At 40.0% G+C, this 25,160-nt stretch overlaps 1 protein-coding gene across 7 annotated transcripts in view; it reads right to left on the reverse strand.

The window, feature by feature from the left end:
• SNCAIP (synuclein alpha interacting protein) overlaps positions 1–25,160 on the reverse strand; it is a 95,710-nt gene that overhangs the window by 64,924 nt on the left and 5,626 nt on the right. Inside the window, exon 1 of one of the 7 annotated variants that reach the window (XM_075527385.1) lies at positions 10,664–10,766. The exons of the other annotated variants lie outside the window; for them this stretch is intronic. The gene's annotated coding sequence lies outside the window, so the exon portion shown is untranslated. Of the gene's footprint in view, positions 1–10,663; positions 10,767–25,160 lie in introns of those variants that run through there. 7 annotated transcript variants of the gene reach the window in all.

Raw genomic sequence — 25,160 nt, forward strand, 5'->3', positions numbered from 1 at the left:
TTTCGAGAATGTAAAGAGCGACACTGCAGCTCAAATGGAGGTTCATTTGCTTTTCAAGCACACCACTTTACCTTCATGCATTCAAATAAAATGACAACCTGACATATGGTTAGACTATGTTGACACTTTTAAGTCATATAAGGGTTTGTGATACTATAATGCAGTCTGAAGCGCATTGTGCAATCAATTTTTGTTACCTTCTAGGGCTCCCAAAGTTTTTTTTCTAATTACGTGAAATAACATTTTTTTCTATTACTTCTCATGCTCAGTATCTGGATTGTCTCTTACTAACTGAGCACCTCTCTTGTACTAGTTTGTTTTATTTACTTTTCTTCCTTCTATGTAAGCCAAGAAAAATGTATCATGCAAAGGAAATTATCTGCCCAGTCAAATTTAAAACACAAAAATATAAAGAGAAGGCTCAATAGGAGCAGCAGGAGATTTTAAAGAGTACAGATGAATTTTAAATAACAACTTATTGTAAAAAAAAAGAAAAGTTAACAGTGAGGCTGAAAAATGATGTGATTTATTTCAGTGAAGGAATGAACTCTGAGACCAGGATTACCTTATCCCTTATCACATTTATTCAGAAGTTTTCCTGAGTTTAAAAGTTCACAGCAGCAATTCATAATAGTATGATACTTCTAATGCAAGTCAAAATAAAAGCACTGCTTTTAATCACCATGCAAGTACCATCAGTCCACAAGCTACACTGGTAGGACAGGAAGAAGGAACGCAGCAAAGCACAACAATTTTCCAAGACCAAAATACGCTATTTTTATAATTTAACTTCAGAAAAACTCTGCATTCCAGACATGCAGAAGCAATCCACCTGCAGCCCTGAAGAGGTACAAACACTGAGCCCAGTTCTGTTCCTAATGAAGTCAATGCACATTCAGCACTGGTTTTAGATAAGAACAAATGTATTTGTTTCTGACCAAACATAATGGAACTTCTCCTAGTCATCTACCTAAACCTCAAGATCACATATTCATCCATATTGCTTGGACATAAAGCAATCTTATGGAGTCTTAAGGGAGATGATTTGAAGAAGTCATGTGGAGGTAGGTAATAGTGTATGGTTCACTGACTCTATCTTCTACCCCCATGAACTGAATGGAAAATTCATCACAACTTGAGGCATTTTAACATCAGGTATTTTTAACAATTACAATTATGTAGTCTGTAAGTAATACATATGTCAGGATGCACAGAGTGAAGATAAAGTGTGTTTGTTAAGACACACGTTACTCACGTTTGCTGGGAGTTTTTTAGCACACTGAATAGTACTCCACATAACTTACTGCAAAAGCAAAGTGTTACTCCACGGACGACATCTGAGCTTCATGAAAGTACAAGCAACCTTTGCCATTAATATCTGTGTGACTAAGACGACACCCACCTTAAGGCAAGGAGAGTCTATTTGGCTGTTAGGAAGTACTTCCTTCTTGCTTTTCTAAATATTACTCCATTTAGTGCTCTCATGAATAGTCATTGCATTTAATATTAAAAGAGAGTGATTCTACTTCTTCATTCCCAAACGAAAACAACAGCCTAACAAAAAGAAATCAATATTCAGGCCACTGAGTGATCTGTCTAACTGAAGAGTTGTTTTTACTGTAACACAACTTGAAAGACATCTGCTCACTGCAAACCACCCCGGATTTCTCATAATAGAACCATCCTTTCCACTCCTCCGTTTTATATTTCCTTCAAGACTCAAGCATAAAGAAAACTGGACTCCAAGCATTCAGCCAGAATATATGCACTTGAGCATTCTGGAATGAGGCCTAGAAAAATAAACTTGTTTGTTTCAATGAGCCTTGAAGAAGAAACCTTTGGAGTTGGAAATTAATAGCTGTTATTTTAAAACTGAAACAGCATACGTGATTCAAGCAGTGTACAAAAGCTAATGCACCATCTGCTTAACTTTAATGACAGGATCAAAACAAATAAGAGGTCAACTGAACTGTTGAAAAAGAGATATTTCATTGGCTGTATTTGATTAATTTATGTTTTTATTCCCTTTGAACTACTACAAGGCTATTTGCTCTTATTATGAAATCCTCTACAGTCATGCAATATTAATACACTTACTTCATGGTACTCTAGCTTATATGGCAACTGTTTCAGTTATTTCACACCAGCTAACTCTTTCTATGGGCTTTAAGACTCACTGACATGCAGATCAAAACCAGATCAAACAACTCCACCCTGTAAATGACATATGTACATATATGTATAAATGGAGGGAAAGACTGGATAGAAACCTCACTAGAACACACAGCAAGAACACATGCTGTTCCATTACCATAACTTATTTCTATAATGCCACTGTTTGTAGTGGTCTAGTGACAACAGAGGCCAGACTAGGACAGTAGCTGTACTGGATGCTCTGTGCGCATCTGGAGCAGAAGATACAGTTGCTGCCTTGGCTGCAATCCGCAGCCAAACTGTAAGAAAAGCAGGTGGTGGGATTTACTTCAACGTCTAACATCTTAACTTCTGCACTAAAAGCGGAACCTGGTCTGGCTGTGCCACTTATCCACTTGCTAACTTGTGCTAGTAAGAAAAGCAGTGCTTTAACTGTGCGGTACCATGCACAGAGGTAGTTTCTACTGACTGAGTGCACTGCAGCAGCATCCTTGCCTCTCCACTGTGACATATTGTTATACTTCTCGCACACAGGCACCACAAAGTAACTTTAACCATTAATTTCTATAAACGCATTCCTTATTCAGTAATGTTCCATATAAAAAAGAGATTGTTATCTCTGAGGGAAGATAAAATGAAACAATGTTCATTCTTCTCAGTCATTTTTTGTTAAAGAGCATTAAACTAGTCAAGTGTGGAACATCCTGTAGTTCTACTTATTTCCACCGCTACTTTTATCCCACTTACCTAAGCTGTGGCGTACTACTTCCTGCCAGCCACTGACCCTATTTGGGCATGACGGTTGCTCCCTTCACTTGTTTATAAAGGGTCTTTAAATGGTAACGGAGCTTCTACTTCTTCCTTTAAACTGTTCTATGAATATGTATTTAACCTCGTGTTATCTTCAGTTACGGTTCATTCTCAAAACAAATTTGTTCAGTCTTCCCACTAAACATTTTGTGGCAGCATGACTCTAAAAATGACAAAGTGTTTCTGCTTAATGTAGGGAGTAATTGTTCTCAAATCTCTGTTACAGGAGAAATACTAATGTCAATTTAAAATGATCTACTTGTAAATTTTAAAACCAGTCATCTAGAGGTGTATGAAATAGTCACAAAAACAAAGCAAGCTACTTAAAATGTGATGTTCTTATCATTCAGGTAGGAAAGGGCCATTTTTTCCACTCACAAAAAAGATCAGCATTTTCGCCATGAAAAATACTTGATTTTCTCATATGGAATGTTCCAATGGTTTCAAAAAAATGGACACTTGAAGCAAACAGGTATTTATACACACGGGTAAGATTCTCCTGACCCTTCTCTTCTCCAGGCTCAACAGTTCCAGCTCTCTCAGCCTTTGTTCATATGAAAGAGGCTCCTGTCCCTTAATAATCTGTGTCTCTGCGCTGGACTTGCTCCAGTAAGGCCATATCTGTCTTGTACTGGGGAGCCCAGAACTGAACACAGTACTCCAGGTGTGGCCTCATCAGGGCTGAATAGAGAGGAAGGACCACCTCTCTTGACTTGCTGGCAACACTCTGCCTAAAGCAGCCCAGAAGGCTGTTGGCTGCCTTTGCCACAGGGGCATATTGCTGGCTCATGGTCAGCTTGGTGTCCACAAGGACCCCCAGGTCCTTCCCTGCAGAGCTCATTTCCAGCCAGTTGGCCCCCAGCATGTACTGGTGTGTGGGGTTGTTCCTGCCCAGATGCAGGACTTTGCATTTCCCTTTGTTGAACTTCGCATGATTCCTCTCTGCAGAGTCCATCAGCCTGGTTACGTCCCTCTGAATGGCAGCACAACTCCTCTCAGTTTTGTATCATCTGCAACTTAATGAGACTGCACTCTGTCCCATTGTCCAGGTCTATTTAACTGCTAATATGAAGATTTTAAGCAGCACTGGCACTACTGCTGGGGTAGACCACTACTGACTTGCCACCAACTAGACCTTGTGCTGCTGATCACAACCCTCTGGGCCCAGCCACTCAGATAGTTTTGAATCCGTCTCCCTGTCCACTTATTTCATCCAAGCTTTGTCAGCTTGTCTATAAGGATGTTACAGAAGACTGTGTCAAAAGTCTTAGTAAGCAACATCCATTGCTCTCCCATCATCCATCAAGCTAGTCACCTAATCATAGAACACTGTCAGGTTGGTTATGCATTGTTTCCCCTTCATAATTCATTGCTGACTACGCTAGATTACGTTCTTGCACTTCATATGTTTGGAAGTGCTTTGCAGGAAGATTCTCTCCGTCACCTTACTAGAGATTGAGGTAAGGCTGATCAGTGTGCTTTTCCCCAGGTCTTCCGTCTTGCCCTTCTTGAAGATAGGAGTGACACTTGGTCTCCTCCAGTCTTCAATCACCATGACCTTTCAAAGATAATCAAGAGTGATCACACAATGACATCAGCTGTCTCACTCAGCACTCACAGGTGCAGCCCGTCAGGCACTATGGACTTATGTGTGTCTAGTTTAAGTGCTCCCTAACCTTGACCTTCACCTTGTCCTCCTCCTCCTCCTCCTTCCTTGCTCCAGAGCTTCCCTCTAACCTCAGATGCCTGGGATTCCTGCAGTCTGTCATACCAGTAAAGACTGACACAAGACATTACCTTGGCCTTTTCTGTGTCCTTTGTCACCAGCTCCCCTGCCCCATTCAGCAGTGGGTTCATGTTTTCCCTAGTCTTCCTTTTGCTGTTTCTGTACTTGTAGGAGCCTTTGCTGTGACCCTTCACATCCTTTGCCAGATTCAACTCCAGGTCAGCCTTGGCCTTCCTAACCCTATCCATGCAAGATCAGACAACAACTCTATACCGCTTCTGGGTCACCCGTCCCTGTTTCCATCTCTTGTACATCTCATGTCTGAGTTCAGTCAGGAGTTCCTGGCTCATCCATGCACCAAGCAGGACTGACTCCTGCCACCTTTTCTTGATTTCCTGCTTGTTGGGATGGACTTTTCTTGAGTTTGGGGATGATCCTTGTATATCAACAAGTGCTTTCAGACTCCTCTCCTTTCCAGGGCTGTAACCCATGGGATTCTTCCAAGCAGATCTCTGAACAGATGTATGGACTAGTATTGGTGGCTGTTATGTTACCAATGACTTCTTTCTCTAAGCATTTATTTTCTATTATTTTGCTAGCTTATAAATTTGTGTGAAACTAAATAAAAGGAAGTTTACATTTCAGACACTGGATATCATAATGCTAGTTATGTGGGATATCCAACACTGAGAACTAAACCCAAGGCAGAGATGAAGACTAATTTTGCATTTTATACACATTTTTACAGGTTGGCATGGTTTCAATGCTTTTTCATTTTAGTGTCCTTCTTATATATTGAAGTATTTAACAGAGAAAAGAACAAAAAAGAGACAATACTGTTTAAAGACTTTTTAGGGTGTGTAGAAACAGAAATACCTATCAAAATAATTGTTTGTGTAATAATGATATAAACAAGCTGCAATTAGGCTATACTTATCATTTCATTATGCTGGTCATTATGAACAAGATATCCTGTTTGTTCTGCCTGTTCAAACAGAAAAAAAAACCCAAACTTATTCATGAAAGCAATTCTTTACAGTGTTTCAAAAGGAAGCTGGAGCTGGTAAACACATGTTCTTATGGGAAATTGCCATAATCCCGACTATATCCCAGCAGGCTCTGAAAATATTTCTCACAAAGTCTCTTCTATAAAATCTAGAACATATGTACGACAGACTATGTTTCATGTCCTTTTAAGGAACTTGCTAGACTAATGAAGAAGACATTACTCTTGCATTTCCTTTCAAATGTCTGCCTTTTGCTACAGGTATTCTGCAATATTTGTTTTCTCTCCTGTTTTCATTATTTCTGCACTTTCATCAATCTGTGAAAGAGGCCATGAAAGTTTACATCTAGACCTCCACTGACAGCATCTTACTGTAGGCTTCTAATGCAGTATATCCAACACATAGTCTATTGATAAATGCATTTCATTACATTCGTACCGTTAAGCATCTACCATTCTTCCAGGACAATTATCAGAGAAATCAATACAGTTGTTATTTTTTATGTGGTTGCTAAGAGGTTTTGAAATTGATCTTACAGGTTTTTTATTACTATTGACTGATACGTCAAAAAGAACACAAACAGATCAACACAGCTCCCTTACTAATTGTCATTCAGCTAAATATCTATAAGGCATTAGGGACATATAAAAGTCACAAATTTCTGGATGGGGAACACTAAAAATGATGAAAATTTTAAAAAACTTCACCATTTGAAAAATGTAGAAACTCTTTACAATCTAAAACGGACAGCATGATTTCCTCAGCTATTTTTTGTTCACTACTTCTTTTCTGAGTTTTCATCCTCTTGCATCAAATAAGGCAATTCAGTTAAAGAAAACGAGATCACACTAGACATGGAAACATTCTGAATGCAACCAGAGAAAAATGCAAGAAATATCTTGAACTTTTTATTCTAAATATAGTTTTTTCATATTCCAAATCAGACACCTAGCAATTAGTCTTCCTGAAGAGCTCTGTGATCCAGTATCACCTACTGTAATTACCTATTTTTACCAAAACCAGAACCAGTAGCAGTCAGAACTCTGCCAGGACTACTGTGAGTGTCGTCTCTGAAAGCATGTATCATCTCCTCTCTCAACTGTTATTTTTTCCAGAATTGTTTACCAGACAGATGAAGAGGCGGGCCTCAATGTCTTCCACTCACTGGAGCAATACTGACCTTTATGGTCTGTGCAAGTTTAAATTATGTGTTTAAAAGATAACACAGATAAGGAAAGGGGGTGGGTGCACTTCTGCCCTGTGTAATTTACTACATTTGTAAAAAGTGGATTTAGAACTCCTCCATTCTGATTTACCAGTATTTTACTCTCATTTACACTTACTCTGTATTGGTAGAAATGGCTGCAGAAAATGCAGGAGAGAGAAATAAAAAATCAGACCTTTAATGAAAATACAGAAATTTACAACTGATGCCCTCCCTGTTGAAGTATCACAGATGGTAAGACTAGTTTTTAAATGAGTGTGCTTTCCTTTACCACATGCAAAAATATTGCAATAGTATTTTTAACTTTTTGGATGTCAGTTGGCCACAATGACTTGCTACTACAGTTGGAAACCAGACCACAGATGTCCTACCGCTAAAGTTTAAATCTATCTCTTGGGTTTAGACTCTGCACTATAAATTACTAAAACAAACAGAAAAACTTTTCATTTGCACTTCTGTTACTTTCCATCCAGGACTCTACTCTCCAGACAACTATTCATACTTCCCTGCTCCATTACATGTGACTCTCTTAAAGCCCAAGATTTTAAGTGCTCTGCATAAAGGACTCTAGCTACTTCTGTGGGTGTCACTGTTAATTAAGGACACATGGAAAGGAAATGAAGGAGCCAAAAAGCAGCCTTGTTGTCTGGAAAAACACCAGAATACATGGACATGGGTGACAACAGTAGGAAAAAGCAGAGCTGGATAACAGGAAATGTTTGCAGCTGAGAAAAATGGTCTACTGCCTCTTGTTCAAGCATATGAAGAAGCTGAATGACTCAAAAACTAGCCTCAAATTAATGAAAAATTGGGGCAGTGACCTCAACGTGTCAAAGGTAAAAGAAAAACAAAAATATTAACAAGGATGAGCCTACTGAAACTTAAAAACAGATTTTATTTTCTTTTTATATATTCTACTCAAACTTCATTGAACAAGAAGTAATTCATAAAGCTATCAAACCGTGTAGTGAGCTAGACAGTGAGAACTAGGAAGTTTAATAGCTAGAGATGATCAGGTAGGGCCTGGTGATAAACCTGGGAAGAATGGGACAACAGAGATACACTTATGTATTGACTGATTCGTAACTAAGTTTTTTACCCAGTAGTAGCTTCATTTTTGCTTCACACCAACTACATTTCTGTCCAAGGCAACAAGAAAGCCTGCCAAAAACAGATGGTTCTGATCTCTGGTAACTATTAACTAATATCCAATTCTGATTCCTAGCTGCTAGCCTTTACAAGTGAAATTATGCAACCATATCACTTAGGATGACCTCTGAAAGGGACTGTAATTTAAGATAGAGAAACTGTACGTCCGAGCTGCTTATCATACAAAGAGAAGAACTGAGCTCTCACCATTGAGCTATCTCCTTCATTTCCAGTCCCCCCAACTCCTCCACCTCCACTGAGATAGCCTGTACTGCACTCTTGAACTCTTCTCGGGTAATGACTATTGGGCCCACCAGGAACAGCTGTTACATTTAGTACAATCTGTTGACAGGGATTATTGAAAGAATGTATGGCCAAATACCACAATCTCTGTTTTTTCACTAAAAATTATAACAACCAACATTTCTACTCCTAGTTCTAGGAGTGTGTAAAGGAATAAAATTAGAAACTGGGAATACATCTATTTACTGAGGAAAAAAGACTGAGAACATTTGGCAGACAGCAGCTTAGCTTCACAAGCAAATATTTAGTTATCCGCAACTGACAAGTAAGCAGAAACACTGGATAGACTTGGTTTAAAATCTGCGCAAGTAATTTAGCATCAATGTTATAATGTTTAGTTTTTAAGTAAACAATATTGTCATAGGAAAGCTTGTGCTTGTGGATAGTAGCACTATAATTTGTAGTTTTATTAACATAATTTTCTGCATCTATAAAGCACATCATCAGTCTTGGCATATGACCAAGGTACAAGTGTAGTCACTTTACTGGGAATAAATGTAGTTGGCTAAGCAGTGTTGTAAGACTATTATTCCACTTTTCCAACAAAAGAGTATTTCTTTTACTGCCTCTTTTTCCCACGCACGCATACACTGAAAAAAGCAACAACACTCCAGGTAAGATCTGTCCCAGTTCCAGGAAGAGAAGACAACTTTAATACTGTTCATAACAAATCAGCACCGGTTGCAACTGTTTAAGAGATTATTCCTTTTAAACCAGCTCCAATCTTTTCCATTCACTTGTTGCAAGGTAAAGGGGCGTTACATCTGGTGAGCAGGGAGGAACAAGGATTTCCTGGTTCATATATCCTACTACACAGAAGAAAGCGTTGCCGATCCCACAATTTGCATTGTGAAATACTGTTAAAGTTGGGAACCTTATGTGGTCCAGGATGTTCATATGGTATTTCAATTATAGAGATGATTCACTGATCTTTATCACAGCCATATAGTCTGAAAAGGAACTCTGGATTGCAATGTCAGTTCAGCGCTTAGCAGCTACTGATGAATATGATCTTAAGTTGCTTGTTATCTAGCAACTCTATCTTCCAAGAAGGATATACTTGCTACTCAAAAGTCAGTTGTAACTCTCACGAATGCTCTTAGGAGATGAGAGATGATATCTTACAATTCCAGAAGAACCATGCCTGGGCAAAGAAAAGAGTGCATTGTCTGCAGCTGTCAGAGTCCTCTGTGAACTGGTGATTCAGGCTCACATAAAATATGAATGTACCTTATATCATCACCATCAGTTCTTTTTTGTGAATAGTTGCAATATCATAGTAAAACTTATGTGAACTACAGTACAGATACTGCACTGAACAGGCAGTTATTCAGACATAAATTTTGCTATTTTACTCCCTTAAAAATGATATTGAGTTTATAGAAGGCAGAATAACAGGGGAAAGTGAATTCTGAATTTGCCCGAAATCCTGGATCCAACAGAGTCTCCAACCCTCATAGCCGAGTTCTCAAAGTTCTGACCGTTTATGAAGAATTTCACCCACTTTGGCTGTTCAAACACTCAAAGATCCAACACAGTCACAAGTGCAGACGAGCAACTGAGTTTTGTAGCAGCACCATTCTTTGTGGATTGGCAGAAACGCATGCAGAGCCATACGAAGTCCTGGAGAGTCACTCAAAGAAACTACTAAGCGGATTATGGGAGAGTTTCGACAAGAGATTAGGCACATCTGTAGAACCGTAAGTGGTAAAGACAATTATCTCTCCTCTAACTGATAGATTCAAAGACCCCATCACCAAAATACTTACGAAGCCACATTCTTCCCTGCAAGATGACTCAACTTTCCATTTGCCTGCAAGTTAGTTAAGGCTTGTACAAATTCTCTAAAAATGTAGCAGGACCTTTTAGGCAGTTATTTCCACGCTAAGGAAAGTGAGTCTAAGTCAGATTTAATTAGGTCTTTCAGAATCAGCTGGCAGTCTCACTAGGACAGAAAATACACTGTTGTGTACTTGTGTATATGTGGAAACCAAGAGTGCATATAACAAGCAATTCTATGGAATATCACGCTCTATCTAATATACTACAGTACCTAAAATTCAGATTTACACTGAACAACCAGACAGGATTTGCTGCTAATGTAACTGAGATTCACCTACTGACCTGAAAACCAGAGCTGCCAAATCAGCCAGTCTCCAAAACTGAACTCAGGGGAAGGTACTTTAGCCCCTAGCAGTCATGGCACATGTGCACTTTCCAGTTCAGAAAGCTGAAAAGCTTCCTTTGAGTCTAGAAAAGAGCAAGCACTGATCATCGTCCTGCTCTCACCAATGAATGATGTAACAGTTCTGGCATCAGCTGCGCTGGGTCCAAATCACCACCTCTCTCAGCCAGGACAGGGCTCCTTAGAGTACTCCATATGGTGTGAGAGAGGGCTGCAAAAAAAAGATTACTATCTCTTTCTTAATGTACACTAAATTTAGTTTCCAATGAAAGAAAGAGAATGACTTCCTTCACTCTGCAGAATTATGGTGATGTAAATACACCATTGGTGGTTTTTTCACTTTCTCAATTTTATGGAAGCAATTTCCCTCAAAGCAAGTTATTTATTACATTGCCATCCTGGAGGCCCATGTCTAGAAAAATTGTAATCTGCAAATATTTTTAAAAGATTTTGTAAGTGCTGTAATGTTTCAAGCATCCTGTTTGGTTTAAACGACTCCATTTACGGGAAAAGAATTTTTGTGTCTGATGGTCCTGGTGGAACTCGCATTTTTCACGTTGCAGTTGGAGATCTAAAATACACTCAGGGAACATTATATTACACTATACCTGTAGTTAAAACATTGTTTTCACTTTCTCCCCCATCACAGCAATCAATCTTAACATGTTTTTTAAATTAAAAAAAGAAGACAAAAATGCTTTTCTTAATTTGGTTTCCAAACTGTTTCAAGAGCCAAAATTACAGCAATGGATTGATACTGCCATACTTTCTTATGGAGGTTCTAATAAGATTGAATTTATGATTAATCGCACTGTACTATCTCCATAATCAAAACAACCTCTGAAATTGCAAAATCTCAGCAATATGTAAAAAGCACCTCTGTTGAGAAGGTCTATGAAAGGGCTTTTTCCTTTGCTTATTGAAATGGCGAAAAAACATAAAGGATATAGTATCAATGAATGGACTAAAACAAACCAAAACCAAATGAACCAAAGGAAAAAAAATTACATATCCTATCAAGCTATGAATAAGATTAAATTAGACCAGAAGCACAATCTGGAACAATCAATAATAAAAGAGAACATGCACAACAGTGGGAAATCTGCCATTGATATATTTTGGAGCACTAAATGCACAAAGGCTCAAGTTTAAATTGTGCAGCTAGTAACTAGTTCATTGTACCTCCTCTGTGCTTTAAAAATATTTTCTTAAGCAGAGCTACCAAAAGAAGTGTTCAAATAAATTTGTTTTGAGTATTGGTAATTTAACACTAACACCAAAACCAGGTTAAAATAATACATTCACATACAGATCACGAGATTGTGTACGACAAAACTTTCCATGGAAAATTATGACTGAGCAGAAACATCAGGAATTAACAATTCTGTTCTTCAGTCATTTTAGAACTGTGAAATCTGACCAGAAAAGCTTGCTTAACAAAGTAAGCTTAAAAGATACTCATCTTTGTTCTCTACTTCCTGCAAAATTTTAGAAAAAAAAAGCCACTTCTATTCCAAAGTGTGACTCCTTGGAGAAAATGCACATACGATATTTGCCATTACTAGCAAAAGCCCACTGCAAATTTAATTTATTACTTTACAAGTGAAAATACAGCAGCTGAACTAACAAAATCAGGTTGAGTGTTGATTTTTTTTTTATAACTACCTCTTATATCAGTAAATTCTACGGCGGAAATCAATTTTATTCCATGTTACCTATCTGTTCTACTTTAAATAACAATGGCAATGCAGGAAGTTCCTCAGGAACTTCCTGAACTCAGGAACTTCAGGAACTAAATGTGAATCCTCAGGAGGCTTACATGCATCACTGAGAACAGTAAAATGAATGGTTACACATCTGCAGCCTGAACTTTGAGATGAATACAAGCAAATTGTGAATGCACATTTTTCAAATGATTGCGCCCATTATTTTCCACTGACTCATGATTGTTGGCAGAAATGAATAATACATTTTAATATAGTATAGAGAGTCAACAATCACAAATACCGAGAGTATGTACGCGTATATATCCATCTTCTATGTATACATAATACTAAAGCTATAGGTTGTCATCTGTTTTTAATACTAAAACACCAAATAATTTATAATGCAGAACTGTAAAATATATATAGAACACTGCATCAATCATGTACAAGTACTAGTCCTGTTCAACATTTCTGTAAATCCTCCATTAAACTTAGATTTGAGACTGAACCAAAGACTTATATGGATCAAGTCATGGTTGCTTGGAACACTGAAAGAGAGACATAAAATGCTGTGCTATTTCATGTCAAGATTATTTGCAGTTCACTTCATTATTTCAAAGAATACTAGTGACTGAAATACAGTGCACTCCACATTAAAGCCAGTGCTTATTCCTTTTCTTTAATTGAGGAGGCAACTACTAAATGACAAGTGGGAGATCAGCTGACAGGACTCCTAAATTACTTGACACAATCAGTACACTGCTAATATAAGCAAAGAAAGAGCAGAGCCTGGTGCAGCTCTTCAGTAACATTGTCAAATAAGAAGGAATTAACTATTTGAATACTAATGATGTCTTGCTTTGCATTTCCACGTTCCCTGTCAAGCCTGGTAACGTATCATAAGCCATTAGTCAAGACAACAATCATGACTCGTTCTGTATGGAAAACACACAGAAAAATGAAAATTCAACCATTTTATCCTAAATAGTGGCTGAAAGCACGAAGCCCATGTGTTGCCTAAAACCACTCCATAGTAACATCAAACTTTACCAAAGTAAAGAAACACCACATGAGAAAGTGTGTGTGAGTGTACACACTGTCGTTGTATTTACTTGAGCAAGACTTCAGAGACATGCACTTTTAGGAGAATTAAACGGTTACATATGGTTCCCAATCAACTCGAGAAGAAAGTGATACATACAAATATGCATGATATTTTGCTGTAACAAGTTTAGTCCAGGTACAATTTGAAAAGTACTGTGTTGCAAAAGTGTTCACAACTTCTAAAGTCTTTTGGCAAAGGTAATGAATACTCAACATCTGCAAGGCTGTTGCAAGTTCATGAACTACAGATATAAAAAAGATGCCTTCTTTTGGTAGCCTAGTTCTTGTGTAAAAATCCAAAAATAATACACCCTAGTAACGGCATCCACAAGGAACCAGATACTTGGCCCCGAAGTAAGACAGAGCAGCAAAGGGCTTATGGCAACTACCACTGCTAATGTAGGCTCCAGCACTTATGTTAGGATGAAATCAAGCATAGCAGAGCTCAGCCTTTCCAAACCATGAGTTGGTTTGGGGGGAGGTGGGGAATTCTGTGTCAACGTCTTTAATAAATCAGATGTGACTCATTGCACTCTCATTTAAAATCAGAAACTGAGGTCTCTCCTTTTCCCACTGAAGCAATGGCAGCAGCACTGGGGGCAGTAGCACTGGGGCAGCAATCCTTCATAAGTTTCTGCTCTCAGTACAATCGGTTCAATTAAATCATAGTATTTGACACTGCAGTTTTGTGACACAGTGCTCAAATCCCAGCTTTGGTTTGGCTCCTTAATGCCATGCAACACCCTTATTCACCTTATCTTCTGCAGTGGCACTGATCATAGAAAAATGTGGAATTAATTTAATCAGTATACCATCCCCATAAATCTTCCTAAGCTGCTTTTTTCATTGAAAAACACATTTCATTTATAACTGTTGTTTCAATAAACCAAGTAATCTGATATATCTTTGCTCAATGTATTTCGAATGCTGAAAGCATCTGTTAGGTCATGTTGGGTTTTGGAGGTTTTTTTATTATTATTTTTAGGATGAGAAAAGGGCATTTTTCAAACACTTCCCTGCATCTTTCATTTTCTCATTTAAATTCCTCAACCCAAATTCAATAATCATCCGTTAGAATTTCAACACCTTGCAGTCCCACAGTGGTTTGTTCAATTACTTTTAGAAATATCCTGGGAAAGAACTAATGCCAAACGGTGCTCTCTTAACTTTGTAACATTCAAATACTGTATTTGAAGTTAGAAATTTAGAACTTGCCTCATTTACATTTGCCTGCCAAAATATATATCCTGCATTTAGTCCCATGATGATTTTTTGCTTCATGTGAGCTTTAATTATAAATTCAAGGGAAAACTCCTATTACATAGGAGTAACATTCCCTGCAAGGGTCACAATATGTCAAGTGTATCCACCATTTATGTGAAGTCTATGCACTGCCCTGCTCATGTGTGGAAGGCCTGTTTTCTCCACAACAAGGGCCAAACCACTTTCCTGTTCTGTCCTCCACCTGCACCCTTTTTTTTCCTCTTTTTTAACTTTTGGACAATCAACTCTACTGCCCCATCCTTTGCACACTGAAATTCACTATGACATTCAATGGCTAAATGCTAACAAACTGTAATACTCCAAATTTCAAAGTGAAACTTCCAATGCAGAGTGGTTTTTACTCAGTCAGGATCTGGAGCACCAGTGGGTAACCAGCATTACACTTCCATTTGGTACGTGAGTCAGCCTTAGACAGGGCATGTATCTGTGCATATTGTGGCCATGGGCCAAAAAAACAAACCTTGAACTCAAAAACTCATTCACAAGAACTCACTCTCCTTGTCACTCAGACCAGCCCACTTTCATTTGAGACTACTTGATGAATCACACAAATTTGACTGTATGCATCTATTACAGGTATTTACTTTTAAATCAAACAAATACTATTAAAAAGCATTTAACAATTTTACTGCAAATATTAACTTTTCTCATAATTACCAATGGCACTTGACCATTAACAGCTATGCAAATATCTTTATTGTGATAAAATTAAAACGAAGAAAGGACAAAAACTTGACAATTTTTCATACCTTATTCCCTAGACATAGCCTATGATGTTGTTTGCAAAAATTCTTAGAAGTTAAAGTGTAAACTGCTGTAAATTTAAGCACTGTCAAACAACAACTTTTTATTTCAGCTGAAGTTTGGTGGAAAGTGGAAAATTCAGTGAAGAACAGCTAAATTATTCTTGACAGACATCTGTGCCCCCGAGATCCAAATGTAGTCTTCTGAAACTGTCATTATTTTTTCATTTGAGAAATCAGAAATAGACTTCAACTGTACTTCCGCAGCTATACAATGCTATCCTATGTAGAGTACTGCTACCCAGTACTATTTGTTTTAAATAATATGGGCAGCAGATACCACCAAATATTAGCACTCAGATGTACAGATATTAGTGCTCTAACAGAAGTGTGGGATGAGGCGATGGCAGAAATGCCAACTATAGAAGAAGTAGTATTATTTTAAGCCGGAATTTTGTAGCACCTCCTTTTGGAGATGCTTAAAATCCTTTACAAAAATTTAATTACATCTCTGAAACTATGTTAAAGAACTAACCTCACTATATCAAAAACTACAATGTTACAAAATTTATGCACGGGGGACATTCATTTGCTTGTACTGATTTTGATACAGAGTCTAACTGAAGGATCACACTAAAGTGTGTTTTACAAAAGGATGTTTTACAAAAGGATATCTACCTCATGCAGGGCACAACCAAAACTACTCAGAAATATCAGGTGGCTATTCCCATTTCTTGTTTTCCCCCCACCCAGCATTTAGCTAGTCTAAAACTTATTTATTTTAGTCTAAGCCTTATAGTGAATGAACAATCATTTACATCTTTACTGCTTTTTCAAAGATGATCATCAGTATTGTCCAAGTGTTTCACAAACATTCATTAATTCATTCACAATACCCATTACAAGATGAGAAAGCATTATTATCCCCATCCAGAAACTGGAAAGAGACAAAGGGACTTATGGGAAGCCACAGAATAACACAGCAGAAGGGCCAGGATCAGAAACAGCACATGGGAGTACCTGCGTATCTGTCCATATCTCCAGACTGTATTGATCGCTGCCAGAAGTGGGAGACTGCTCTCACTGCCGTTCATTTCTTCTACATATCAGACACCAAAAGGCTCAATGTAGACAACCTAAATGTAAAAGCATACAGCTTTCGTAGCTACCTGCTATATAATGATTTGGACTTCATGCTTAGCACCATACAAGGCCACCATCACAGAGGAAGAGACAGAGCCTAGTCACTGTTGCCCTGTCTGTATTAATTATAATGATGTGTCTTCTTTTTGCAGTGTTTCACAGAACCACAGAACAGTTGAGGTTGGAAAGGACCTCTGGTGGTCATCTGGTCCAACCCCCATGCTCAAGCAGCATCAGCTAGAGCCAGTTGCCCAGGACTGCATCCAGGCGGTTTTTTAATATCTCCGAAGATGGAGACCCCACCACCTCTCTGGGCAACCTGTGCCAGTGCTTGTTCACCCTCACAGTGACAAAGTGTTTCCTGATGTCCAGAACAAACCTCCGGTGTTTCAGTTTGTACCTGTTGCCCCTTTTCCTGTCCCTGGGCACCAAAAGAGCCTGGCTCCATCCTCCTTGCACCCTCCCTGCAGGTATTTAAATATATTGATGAGATCTCCCCAAGCCTTCCTTCTCCAGGCTGAACAGTCCCAGATCTCTCAGCCTTTTCTCATGTGAAATGCTCCAATCTCGTACTCATTTTTGTGGCCCTTTGTTGGACTCTCTCCAGTGTGTCCATGTCTCTCTCATAGTGGGGAGCCCAGCACTGGACAGAGTACTCCAGATGTGGCCTCACCAGTGTTGAGCAGAGGGGAAGGACCACCTCCCTCAATCTGCTGGACATACTCCGTCCAGTGCAGTCCAGGATACCATTCACTGCCCTTGCCAAAAGGGCACAGTGCTGGCTTGTGTTCAACCTGGTGTCACCAGGATCCCCAGGTCCTTTTCTGCCAAGCTGCTTTCCACCTAAGTGGTCCCCAGCATATAGAATCATAGAATGGTTTGGGTTGGAAGGGACCTTAAAGATCATCTAGTTCCAATCTCCCTGCCATGGGCAGGGACACCTTCCACCAGAATAGGTTGCTCAAAGCCCCATCCAGCCTGGCCTTGAACACTTCCAGGGATGGGGCATCCACAACTTCTCTGGAAAACCTGTTCCAGTGCCTCACCACCTTCATAGGAAAGAATTTCTTCCTTATATCTAATCTAAATCTACCCTCTACCCTCTTAAAGCCACTACCCCTTGTCCTATCACTACATGCCCTTGTAAAAAGTTCCTCTTCAGCTTTCTTGTAGGCCCCCTTCAGGTACTGGAAGGCTGCTATAAGGTCTCCCCAGAGCCTTCTCTTCTCTGGGCTGAACAACCCCAACTCTCTCAGCCTGTCTTCATAGGAGAGGTGCTCCAGCCCTCTGATCATCTTTGTGGCTCTCCTCTGGACTCACTCCAATAGGTCCATGTCCTTCTTATGTTGGGAGCCCCAGAGCTGAACGCAGTACTCCAGGTGGGGTCTCACGAGAGCGCAGTAGAGGGGAAGAACCACCTCCCTCAACCTGCTGGCCACTCTTCTTTTGATGCAGCCCAGGATACGGTTGGCTTTCTGGGCTGTGAGCACACATTGCCAGGTCACATTGAGCTTCTCATCAACCAACACCCCCAAGTCCTCCTCCTCAGGGCTGCTCTCAATCTACTCTCTGCCCAGCCTGTATTTGTGCTTGGGATTGCCCCAGACTGTGTGCAGGACCTTGCACTTGGCCTTGTTGAACTTCATGAGGTTCGCACAGGCCCACTTCTCAAGCCTGTCAAGATCTCTCTGGATGGCATCCCTTCCCTCCAGCGTGTCAACTGCACCACACAGCTTGGTGTCATTGGCAAACCTGCTGAGGGTGCACTGAATCCCACTGTCCATGTCGCTGACAAAAATATTAAACAGCGCCTGTCCCAATACCAACCCCTGAGGAGCACCACTCATCACTTGTCTCCACTTGGACAACGAGCCATTGACCACAACTCTTCGAGTGCGACCATCCAGCCAATTCCGTATTCACTGAGTGGTCCATCCAGCAAATCCATGTCTCTCTAATTTAGAGACAAGGATGTTGTGCAGGACAGTGTCAAACGCTCTGCACAAGTCCAGGTAGATGACGTCAGTTGCTCTTCCCTTATCCACCAATGCTGTAACCCCATTGCAGAAGTCCACCAAATTGTCAGACACGATTTGCCCTTAGTGAAGCCATGTTGGCTGCCACCAATCACCTCCTTATTTTCCATGTGCCTTAGCAGAGTTTCCAGGAGGATCTACTCCATGATGTTCCGGGCACAGAGGGGAGACTGACTGGCCTGTAGTTCCCCGGGCCTTCCTTTTTTCCCTTTTTAAAAATGGGGGTTATGTTTCCCCTTTTCCAGTCAGCGGGTACTTCACTAGACTGCCGCAACTTCTGAAATATGATGGATAGTGGCTTAGCAACTTCATCCGCCACTTCCCTCAGGACCTGCAGATGCATCTCATCAGGTCCCATGGACTTGTGCACCTTCAGGTTCCTTAGGTTGTCTCAAACCTGATTTTCTCCTACAGTGGACGGTTCTGCATTCTCCCAGCCCCTGCCTTTGCTTTCTGTGACTTGGGCAGTGTGGCTTGAGTACTTGCTGGTGAAGACTGAAGCAAAAAAGTTGTTGAGTACCTCAGCCTTCTCCATATCCCAGGTAACCAGGTCTCCTCTTTCCCTCTGGAAAGGGCCCACGTTTTCCCTAGTCTTCCTTTTATCACTGATGCGCCTATAGAAGCTTTCCTTGTTGCCCTTGAAGTTCCTACATATATTATGTATGTATTGGTGCGTGGGGCTGTTGCTCCGCAGGTGCAGGGCTTTGCAGTTCAGTGGAGTAACTTGAGGTTACTGTCAGCCCACTTCGCCAGCCTGCTGAGATCCCTCTGGCTGGCAGCATGACCCTCTGACATATCAGCCACTCTTCCCAGTTTTGTGTCACCTGCGAACCTGCTGAGGGTGCACTCAGCCCCATCATCCAGATCATTAATGTTGATGTTAAACAGGACTGGACGCAGATTTGAACCCTGGGGTACACTGCTAGTCACTGGTCTCCAACTAGACTTTGTTCCACTGGTCACAACCCTCTGGACCTAGCCATACAGCCAGTTTTCAATCCACCTCACTGCCTGCTCATCCAGTTTGTACATAAACAGCTTCTCTGTGAGGATCTTACGGGACACAGTGTCAAAGGCCTCACTGAAGCCTACGCAGACACCATCCACTGCTCTCCCCTGATCTACCAGGCTAGCCATTTCATCACAGAAGGTTATCGAGTTGGTCAAGCATGACTTGCCCCCCATGCTGACTACTCCTGATGACTTTCTTGTCCTTTATGTGCCTGGAAATGGCTTCCAGGATTAGCTGCTCCAGCATCTTCTCAGGGATTGAGGTGAGGCTGACCGGCCTGTAGTTCCCTGCATCCTCCTTTTTGCAGATGGGGTGACATTTGCTTTCCTACAGTCTTCAGGTACTTCTCCCAGTCACCATCATTGATCAAAGACTATGGAGAGCAGCCTCACAATGGCTCTGCCAGCTCCCTCAGCACTCACAGGTGCAACCCATCAGGGCCCATGGATTTACGTATATCCAGTTTGCTGAAGTACTCCCTGTCCTGTTCTCTCCCACCAAGGGCACATCTTCCTTACTCCAACCTTCCCCCTCAAAGGCCAGTCTTGCTAGTAAAGACTGAGGCAAAGAAGGCATTCAGTACTTCCACCTTTTCTATGCCCTGTGTAACCAGGTCCCCCGTATTGTTTCTTTACGCCATTATCTATGTGCTTCCAGCTCCATTAGCAAATGAGCCAAGGATATCTGCCAAACATCTCTGACCACCATGCAACCTGCCAAAAAGGGGAAGAGAGAGGACAGCACAAAGTGGCTCTCCCATGTTTTGATTGAAAGGCACCTGATTTCATAACCATCACAAATCTTTTAACTATTCATGTAATTCCCAATGATGGCTTTTTTTTTCCAAGGAGCTTCAACCGAAAGAACACATGGAGTTCTCCACTTCCAGCACATGACGAGCTATCTGTAGAGCACAGTCCTGTGGAGGGTTCCCCTAGCGTTATGCAGGACCACTAAGGGGACTGAGGAAGACTAAGTACACCACGGGAGATACACTCAGCCTCTAGCACCTTCAAACTATGAAGGTGCTGGAGCTGTTCAGGAAAAGGATGAATCTTTTTCATAATGAAAAATATTAGGCACTGTTAGATCTCCATATTACAAAAAGATGTTGCTATTGACAATTCTGCTACTGCAGTTCCCTAATATATTTTCTTCTCGTTTTGTAGGCGGATAAGTGAAAAGAGTTAGATAATTTATTCAAGACCACGTGGTGCTAGAACCAGGATTAGCTAGTATGTGCTTGCATTCTTGTGCTCCATCCGGTGAACCAAGGCTGTTCTATTTCCTCAGAAAGGTGTCAAGGACAGTCATAAGAAATACTTTTTTTAAATAACTGTTTAAGGAAAGATGAGGGAATATTTTATTTATTTCAGTTCAACCATTTATCTAGAAACAAAATATTTTCTTGGCAGATAAGTAAGCTGCAACATTCCACCAGGCTGAAGAGCTCAGCTTCTCCTTACTCCTCTACAGCATGTTTCATGTCACAGAAACATATGCCTTGTTAGAGTCTATTTTGTATTCCTCTTTGTTTGACAGTACTTGCTTTTATGTGAAATATTTTTCTGGCATTAAAAAATTTTGCATGAATTCATCTTTTTATGTCTTAACTTCAATTTTCAAGCCGTGTTTTCTCCCTCATCTTTGTAAAATAGCATGAAAACTGCACAGTAAAAGAACTGGATACTCGACAGATCTTTTCAGACTGTATCTTTAGATACAGATCAGTTTTGCTGTTTTCTGTGGTTTTGGTTGGTTGGTTGGTTTTTAATGAGGAAGGGAAAGTCTATTTTGGCATAAAAAATACTAAAATCTGATGTGCAAGTATACGCGTTGTCAAACTTTACTCTTACAACATGGTACCTTACTTAGAAGCAAACTTCATTGACAAGACTGTGAAGTAACTTAACAATTAATCTGACTGACAAAGCAAAAATAACCTTTATTACATCCATTACCAAAAAAACCAAAACAAAAACCAAAACAAAACAACAAGAAACTCTTAGCAGTGCAGGGCTCTGCTTTGAAATGTTCAAAACCCATACACATTACTTCTCTTAAAAATACATTCAAATACTTCTAATAAAGTTAGACTGTGTTTTATATGTGATAACCACCTTACTGTTATTGCCAATATTTTTCACATAATTTCACTTTTTTTTTTTTACACAATTGTGCTCTAGACTCAATGTTTTCATAAAGAACATTTTAAAATGCTAATTTTCTAACATTGCTCCATCAACCTGGTCTCTCATCTGGATTTTAACACTTGCAAAAATGTGTGGCCTGGATCTCGAGGTTCTTTAAGGCTGAGCTTAACAATCACACTTGGAATAGAGACTATAAAATGAATTTTTGGAGTGGAAAATTGCCAGAAGTCTCTCCTACACTCCACTGCCTTTTCTATAATTCCTTAAAGAGGGGAAATAAATTGTGAAATAAACAACTAAACTCAATGGAAAACTAGACTGTCTCAGTACAAAGAATAAGGGATGCACACCCAGATGCAGAGCATCCACCAACAATGTTGTAGGGAAGCAGTGGGCATGCAGTCATGAATTTATGTCAGCATGTGTAGTGCTAATCTAGATAGCACAGTTAAAAATAGCAGTGAAGACAGATGAAAACAGACTTCAGCATGGCTTAACATTCTGTCCAGAAGGCTTGGACAGCCCTCTCTTAGGTCTAGGCTTGCATGTCTTTACAACACATACAGATCAAAGCTAGTACAGATCTGTCTGCATGTCCTGCAATCAGACTACTCAACTGCAGTGTAGACACATCCAGAAATAGTGCTACTGTAGATACATTCATCTAAAAACTGCATTTGCAAAAAGCAAAGCCTGGGAACATACCATAAAGCATACAGGATCCAATGAGGAACACATGCTGGAGAGAGTGTCCATTTTTCTAAATTGTATTAGCTGGGCTAATTTGTCCCCCTACATAGCCTGCTTCCCTTGTACTCCTGGAGGACACTGTAACATGTGCTGGTTGGCCTTTCCTGTGGGGATTCACAGAGTCAGGCCAGACTAACCTGATCCTTCAGGTACAGCGACTCAACCAGCTTTACTGTGTGATGAAGAGACACTCTTATACTCTACAGGCAGCTGGAGGCAACCATGCTACGTGTAAATGGCACTCATTTCTCTTCATAAAGTACTAATGCCAGATGCTGAAGCCCTAACCTAAGCAGGCACCTTAGTTATCTACTATTCAAGGCCAGTTATTTCAGAAGAACATCAAGATACCAACAATGCCTTCATCCACTACTTCTGCTACCAGGGGCAGTACTGTGATGCAGAAACCCAGGAGCTGATAAAGTTCTTCAAATTCAGGACCTCCTCCCCTCAAACAGTAGTTTGCTGTACAGCTGCAACACTACATCCTCTACTAGCTACAAACTACAAGCTACTACAGACACTACATCCTCTCAAGGATGGCTTACTACCATTTGTCCAGCAAGTGACCAAAAGGATTTACGCATATTCTTAAACTGACTGCGTAATGAATGATTCACTCCAGGGAGATTTTGCGTGCATTTTGCTAAATCATAACCAGAAGACAAGTTAAGAAAGAATGCAGTTCTTCAGCACGCCTAGCTGCCTTATGAGGAGAGTATAAAGACACACAAGCTAGTGTTGACTCAGACAATTAAAGTTCTGGTAGGAATCAGATCACAGCAGCAGGGATTATATACGGGCTAATTTACCATTGGAGGAAGTGAGCTAGTGAAATAAAGAAAGTTCTGGATGCAGAGATAAAAATCCCATGCTGCTGCCTGTCTCTCTGCAGAAACCCTGAGCACATGCACAGCTGTGCTCCACTTAGCTGTCCGGACCTGGGCCTCTCACCACTCAATCACAGCTAAGCCTCCAGTCATCAGGCAGTGCTGTTCCAGCCGTTTCATCTCAGATCCAATTCATGAAGCGCTTTACTAGGAAGTGCAGAGAGGCAATGGTTAACTCCTCCATGTAGGGAGCATCACAGTAAAGAGCAGAAATACAATTTCCACTATGCTGTTTGCTAATGCGCTTCATCTATGACCCTCAAGAACAACCATAAGGAGGTGGGTGAGAGTTTAATTGCTCTCTGCTCAGTCTTAGAGAACAACAGCTAAAGTTGCCAAGTATGGTGTGAAAAACCTACCCATTAGACTGACATTATCAATGCCTTTAAAAGCACTACCAAGCAGCTGAGATAATTGCTAAATTTGTGTCATATCTACCAGTAGCAGACTCATAATGCTGAACAATAAGTAATGATTTTATATTAATCTCTCAGACATTGGTGCTCCCAAAACTCTGTTCCAAGAAATGTTGTATTGAGCTATTTGTAAACAGAGGCTTCCTGAATCTAGAATTAAGAGTCAACTTATCACCAAAAGCAGTATCATTACCATTTATCAAAGATACAACATGGTATACTAACACAAACAAACATTAACAGAAACATATTGAACTAAACGCAAAACCCCCAACCATTAATTTTTGGAACTGCACCATGCGCTCTGTAACAGTATATCACAAATTTGGTTCTCTTTTAACTTGCAACTAGCTGCTCTGACAGCATTTTTTCCAAGATCTGGCCTGTTCAATCATAACAGCAACTACTGTTATCATAATTAGACTTTAAAATGTACTTCTTGTTTTCCTATGGAAAACTTAAAATACCATACGCAAATAACTAATATAAAGATGTATACAGAGGAATACAAACAAACTCAGCCTCCTGAAAACTATGCTATCAAATTGCTTTAAGCAAATATCGCATCAAGATGTTGTAGAATGTATCATATTCAAAAGGACAGTGAAAATCTGAATCCTCCTTTTTCTAACCTGTTGCTTGTTCCATGGGGACACTGCCTCACTCCATTCACATCTACCACAAGGGTGCCCATTAACTTAAACATGAACAATGTTAGTCAAGGGGCCCAGGTAACTACGATTCTGTAGCTATGAAGCGAAAAGTATTGGCAGAGTTCAAGATTAGAGTATTTATTCAAAGTCGCTTACACTTAGCCACCGCAAATTCCTTTACTTCTAATTTAAACTCTGGTTTAGGTTAATGAAAAGCAAATAATTAATGATGTAAGCATAACTCAATTTCCTGGTGATTCCATTCTGTAACTCAAGATTAAGTTTTTGCCCATGTCCTAGCAACAAGCACAAATATTGTGCTTTATCCAGTGCTCAACATATGAGTTTGCAAAATGATAATATCCCAGTATTTAACATAATTAGTACACATACCTTAGGAATCTCTGAATGTACAAAAGGAGAAATGAGTATACTTAGACTGAGCGCAATAGAAGTGTGGGTCAGGGAATGTGCCATGCAGCTTATATACCTTGCTAGCACTCTTCTGCTTCTGTGTGCACCAATTTCCCAGTTTTATTTTGCTTTATTTTGTTTGTTTGTTTAAAAACATATTGGACACAGCATTTACAAATATTCAAATAAATCTGTCACCATGCTGACAACTTCAATATTTAAAATCTTGAGCCAATTCAAAAGCAATTCTTGGGCTCTTCATAACTTTACTACTGTGACTCAACTGGAACTGACAGC

This window comes from Mycteria americana, chromosome Z (genome assembly GCF_035582795.1).
Source record: "Mycteria americana isolate JAX WOST 10 ecotype Jacksonville Zoo and Gardens chromosome Z, USCA_MyAme_1.0, whole genome shotgun sequence".
Classification (NCBI taxonomy): domain Eukaryota; kingdom Metazoa; phylum Chordata; class Aves; order Ciconiiformes; family Ciconiidae; genus Mycteria; species Mycteria americana.